The following is a 5,377-nucleotide window of genomic DNA, read 5'->3' as shown; positions in this document are numbered from 1 at the left end:
TGACTGCAAGTATTCTATACAATCTATACAATATACCCCAGTCATACACTAAAAACGATCGCCGCAGCAAAGGTGTCATTTTCTGAAATGCAGCCTTCGCTGGAGGCTCACCTTTTTAACCTTGATAGAAAGGGATAGATAGACAGAAGAACACTCTAACTTTGGGATTAACGAGGGGGTTCCGGAGGCCCTTGTCCAGTGCCCACGACGTCACCAACACTTGGTAGCGATGTCATGACTCCCGAGGGCCTGTTCCCGGGGGGCGCGGTTGGGGAGAATTGCAATAAGGAAGATAGAAACTCATAGATGGAATGGTAGTGGGTGTCGAAAGCCTCCCACGCGCAGCATTTAGGGGAGGTGAAAAAGTGGGCGTTGTGTGGACATGATGGACGCGATGGAGAAAAAAAAATCGCCATATGCGAGCTTCACGCGAGGGCGGGGGTAGGGAGGCTCTGTTTGACTTTTTGGCGGAGGAGACTGTGATGCAGGGTAATGTCCCGGCGAGTTAAACGTTGCTCAGGGGTCAGCGGTTTTGTGTCCCGTGAGTAGCCGCAAATATTCAGGGGCCCTACTCGAGAGTCGAAAGCTTCGGCATCGTCATGTACTGCCTCATTCGCTCCTTCGCCAAAGTGGACCAGGGTTCACACCAGCTTGACTTGATCGAAGGGGGATTATCGAGGAGAATATTGAGGGCACAGGAATATGCGGTAGGAAGACCAGTCTCGGGGCAGCTATGGGTAGAGAGAAGAAGGAAAAAAAGGTAAGCATTTTCGGACTGCATGTTCATGAGTAGCGAATGGATCAGTGTAATGCAAATACAGTTACTATTCTTTATGCGGCTTTGGACTGCTTTCACCCACAATTTAGGCTTCCTGGAAACCTGGCAATGATTTTGGAACCCTCTGGACGGCGTATCACGGACCAACCAGACTGAAAGCAGCAACGGGTGTTCACAAGTGAAGGACACCTCGGTAACGTTCTGCGCTGCAAACAGAACTTGAAATTATAGAGAAGGACCCGACGTTAACACGAGACACAGGTTATCAATGTAGCGAAGGTTCTTTTCGATAGTGCTGATTTGTAGGAGCAACACAGCGCGACAAAAGAAAAGGGACTAAACGAAGACTACAAACCGGTTGTGTTGCTCTTGGATTACCAACTAGCGGGAGCCCTCACACTTTTGATTTGTAGGGTTTCGCTGCGCTCATTCACTGACTGCAGTCCAACCACGCAGAACTGAGGAAGTTGAACAGAGCTTGAGGGAGCAATAGTGGAATAAGAGTTTGCTGGGTAGTTTGTTGTGGTGACGACATTAGAGGGCACCCCGAAGAGAATGCTGGGCCAGCTACAGGCTATGGAGCAACAATACGTAGTGGACAACACCAACAGGGGTAACCGTACAAACACCTCCTGTGATTTAACTTACCTGTAATGGGTGCCATCGCCACGTAAGCTCGGGGAAGTTCCTGACGCTACATGCGCAAACATTCAGCGATGAGTTGTGCCAGTTGCTCAGCTTCGGACATATAGTTAAAGACATCTTGTCATTAGAATACTTGCCTATACAAAGGACAGAAATTTGAATATCTCCGATCGCTTCTGTGTGGCTCAAGCGCTCATACCATCAATGGACTACATGCGATGAAGGACTGTTAAAAAGACGCCGTGTAAATTCTTTCTCGGCGCTTTGGGTACACAATTCGATACGCACAAGAACATTTGGTCCAGTTGAGATCGCTTGATTCCGTAGTTACAATTATGTGGCAAGTTACGGGGTCTCCTGGACAACGTCCACTGTCATGTTCGCAGACTGGTACCGCTGAAGGTTTCTTCATCTCAATACTCAAGTACCATCGTTACAATAGCCCATACCTTGAACATTTCAAGTACTACAGGGTAAAAGTCACACGTGGATAAAGCAACTTCGTCGACAATGTATTTTCATTGCGAGCTTGATGCACTTCTGGCGCACCTTCGTATTGAAATGGGGCGTAAAAAAGAAGCTCGATCACCATTAGATAGAAACAAGCTCAAAGAAAACTATACGATTGAATGAAGAGTTTACGCGTGCCGGCTACTGCAGCTCTTTCAGTTCAAAGTGTCGGTTATGTAACACAGGCAACCACCCCAAAGATTCATGCGAAGGAATCACCAGCCATCAGGATAAATTAAAATGATTGGCATCCGAAAGACAAAGTTTCGCACGAAGCTTTTGTTGCAGCATGAGATGAATTCTTCTGCATATTGTAGCCGTGATGTCAAATGCGGGAACTGCACCGACAGAGAAGTGACATTGGTTTTCTATCCTGCTGGCAGCTCACTGGGCCATACAGATTACGGAAACTGAACACCAGCAACCGGCACTGCCACACGCGTCCAGTTCTCGACACGGAATTACTGCTCCACACGTGCTGGCTATGGAATAACGGAAAAGAACAATGGGCGTACGTACGTACGTTGCATAGTGGATGTCGGCAGTCAGCGCTCCTTTATAGGCGAAGATATCTCCTGTGCCCTTCGTCTGCAGGAGTTTAAGAAGACCAGCTTGCACCTTCACATGTTCAGGCAGGAAAAGTCATAGATGAATTGGCCTCCGTAGGACCGAGGGATGGAGAGAGTTGCGAAAACAAAAATGCACTGACGCGCACTATACTCCCTAATGGAAAATGTGGGCGCACCGGCAGCGGCAGCCTTCTCGATCACGGCGCATATCTGCTTCGTCTCAGGAAGTGGACGCATGATCAGCTAACGCATGTCGGCGTGCGCTACTCTGCTGTTATCTCGCACCGCGTCGCCGCTGCAGGCAAGCGGGTTGATGCAAATCATGTTTGAACCTCCCGCGCAAATGTCACTAGCTATGAATTAGCCACGCCCGGGGAGCAGTGAGCGTGCTGTTAAAATCGTGTTTGAACCTCCCGCGCGTGCGCCACGTGGTTTGAATTAGATCTCAGCGCAACAGCGTTTGTGTAAAGTGTCAGGGTTTTCACTCCCACGCATGAAACAAGAGTGAGGGACAGGCAGTGGGAGAGATTACGCCTAGTCGCGCGTGCTGCCTACCACCTCACCCTTCGGCAGACAATCCTCTCCATTTTCTTTCCGCTATCGCTGCTGCGTTCGGTTACTCAATTACGAGGCCGCCGCCGCCACGAAACTCGGGTAACGGCTGCCAGAAAGTTGCACTCTAAAAGAGAATGCCACACATTGGAAGAGATCGTACGCAATCAGTACAGCGATGCATTGTTTTCTATAGAAGCAGTTAAAGTTTAATTTCGAAGGACATAGTGAAAGTAGAAACTGAAAGTGTCTGTTACTTCTATAGCGGGATACCTTCTTCGGCTAGGCATGGCCGCTGTTCGTGGGATATATGCCTACTGCTTGGCGCCGGCCACCTCAGGGAAGTCGTGACAGCAAACGTGATTTGCCACCTCATGAACAATGGCGTGATCGCTCTAAACTCAGTCTTTGGTGGATGTTTTAGGGACCCCTCTCTGTACTCAGCTGATTGGATGGCGCACCAAATTTTTGCGTATTTCGAGTGAGAAGCTCATACTACTCAGGGGGATTTGCCAGCAAAAGAACGCTCACCGAGAGAAACTAGCGACCAGTGGAGTCGTTGTCTTCTTTGGTATGTGCTTGTGCAACTTTCTGCTGGACTTCTCAGATAAATATGCTGCAACTTGACCTGCTGCAACTTGTAACAGTACTGGAAGTTATACAAGGCCTTTCGTGTAACCTTTCCTTTGCATGTTTTTCTTTTGCTTTGCATCAGAGGAATCTTTTCTATTTGTTCTTTTTTTTTGCAAATTTGCCTTCTTGTTTACGCCCCAGAGCTAATAACGATAGCTTCAAATTCGAAGAAGTTGCATTGGCAAAAACGAAAAACGATGTGACAAGGAAAAAGAGGTGCACTATCATCAAGAAGGCCCCCACAACAAGCGAAGAATGGGTACACGACGGGCGCAACGAAAGGTAATTTATTCACAGAATAAACAAAAAAATACTGAGCCTCAGTTTAAAAACGGTAATTTGCAGAAGTTCAGTTTGTTAAACCCAGGAGATGACATCTGCCGTCAACGCCACTTAAAAGAGAAGCCCTTACACATCCTCATTATCGTCATTCTCGTGCGCTGGAGCATTGCTGAAGTAGTATCACCGCCAAGTCCGTATTTCGACCCGACTTCATTATAAGCACTCCAGCAAGGTGACGTCCTGCTTTAACCTTATCTAATTTACCTTTTGCAAACGCACCTTTACCTGATGTAACGTTTTCTAACCAATAGAACTGATGATACAAAACCATTACAAGCTAAATACCAACCGAAATCAAGAAAATATTTATAGAAATATGCACATCAAAAGCGAACCAACAACCACCAACCACAGAACTAAACCTGGACCACGAAGCTACGACGTAACCGGTATGCCGGACGTCGCGCACCCCTCCAAGCAAGGCTAAAAACACGAATGCTGCGGGAGGGCATACTAATCATGTCTGAAGCGCTGAGCTGGAGCGCCTATGGGAGGCCCTGTAGATCGTGCGCACAATAATAATTTTCGCAACAATCATCATCATGCGCAGGGACTTGTTTCTTAAAATAGCTTCCCAGAACGTCGACGACACCGCTAGCGCAGGAATGGCGACCGGCGACGGCGACCAACCAGGTCAGGACTCCCGCTCCAATGTCCCGGCTGCTGCCAAGAGGCTCAGGCAAGAGCTACTGGCGCTTATGACGTGCGGAGACGCTATGGTTTCCGCCTTCCCTGAAGACCAAGATATTTTCGACTGGGTTGCTACCATTCACGGACCTGCAGGAACCGCGTACGAGAACTTGGTTTACCGTCTGCGGATGAAATTCCCTCTGAACTACCCGTGCGCCGGCCCCGTGGTGCAGTTCTAGACGCCCTGCTTCCATCCAAACGTCGACGAAGTGGGGAATATCTCCTCGACATTCTCAAGGACCAGTGGACGGCCCTTCTGGACGTGCGCACTGTGCTGCTATCCATCCAGTCCCTGCTGGCGGAGACCAATGTGGCCAGTCCGTTGAACGCATACGCCGCAGAGATCTGGACGAACCAGGAACTGTACAAGAAAGCTGTGCTGGATAAGTATAAGATGGCTGCCAAGGCGACGGGCGAAAGTCCTGAGTGAGCGACCGCCCTACCGCTGTTCACGTGAGGAAAAAACTTTCTCGACTACATTGGGAACTACTGCTCTTGCGGGTTCAGGCGCATTTCTGGCTTACTGTGGTCTGAGTGCAGTACTGAACCTGTTGTGTCGCGGAGTGAAGCTTGTTTGCGAGAAGTGTTCCAACATTTTACAATCCACACAAAAAGCACCGACAAATGTCCCAGAATTCTTCCCATCTTACTGCTTGGA

At 48.7% G+C, this 5,377-nt stretch overlaps 1 pseudogene; it reads left to right on the top strand.

The window, feature by feature from the left end:
- Positions 1 to 4,634: 4,634 nt before the first annotated feature.
- LOC144167979 (ubiquitin-conjugating enzyme E2 C pseudogene) lies at positions 4,635 to 5,149 on the top strand (annotated as a pseudogene).
- Positions 5,150 to 5,377: the final 228 nt, after the last annotated feature.

Source organism: Haemaphysalis longicornis, unplaced genomic scaffold (assembly GCF_048455015.1).
Source record: "Haemaphysalis longicornis isolate Haplotype H1 unplaced genomic scaffold, Haemaphysalis longicornis Haplotype H1 scaffold_2, whole genome shotgun sequence".
Taxonomy (NCBI): Eukaryota; Metazoa; Arthropoda; class Arachnida; order Ixodida; family Ixodidae; genus Haemaphysalis; species Haemaphysalis longicornis.
Note: the sequence above shows the minus strand (reverse complement) of the source record. Positions and strands in the feature narration are given on the sequence as shown.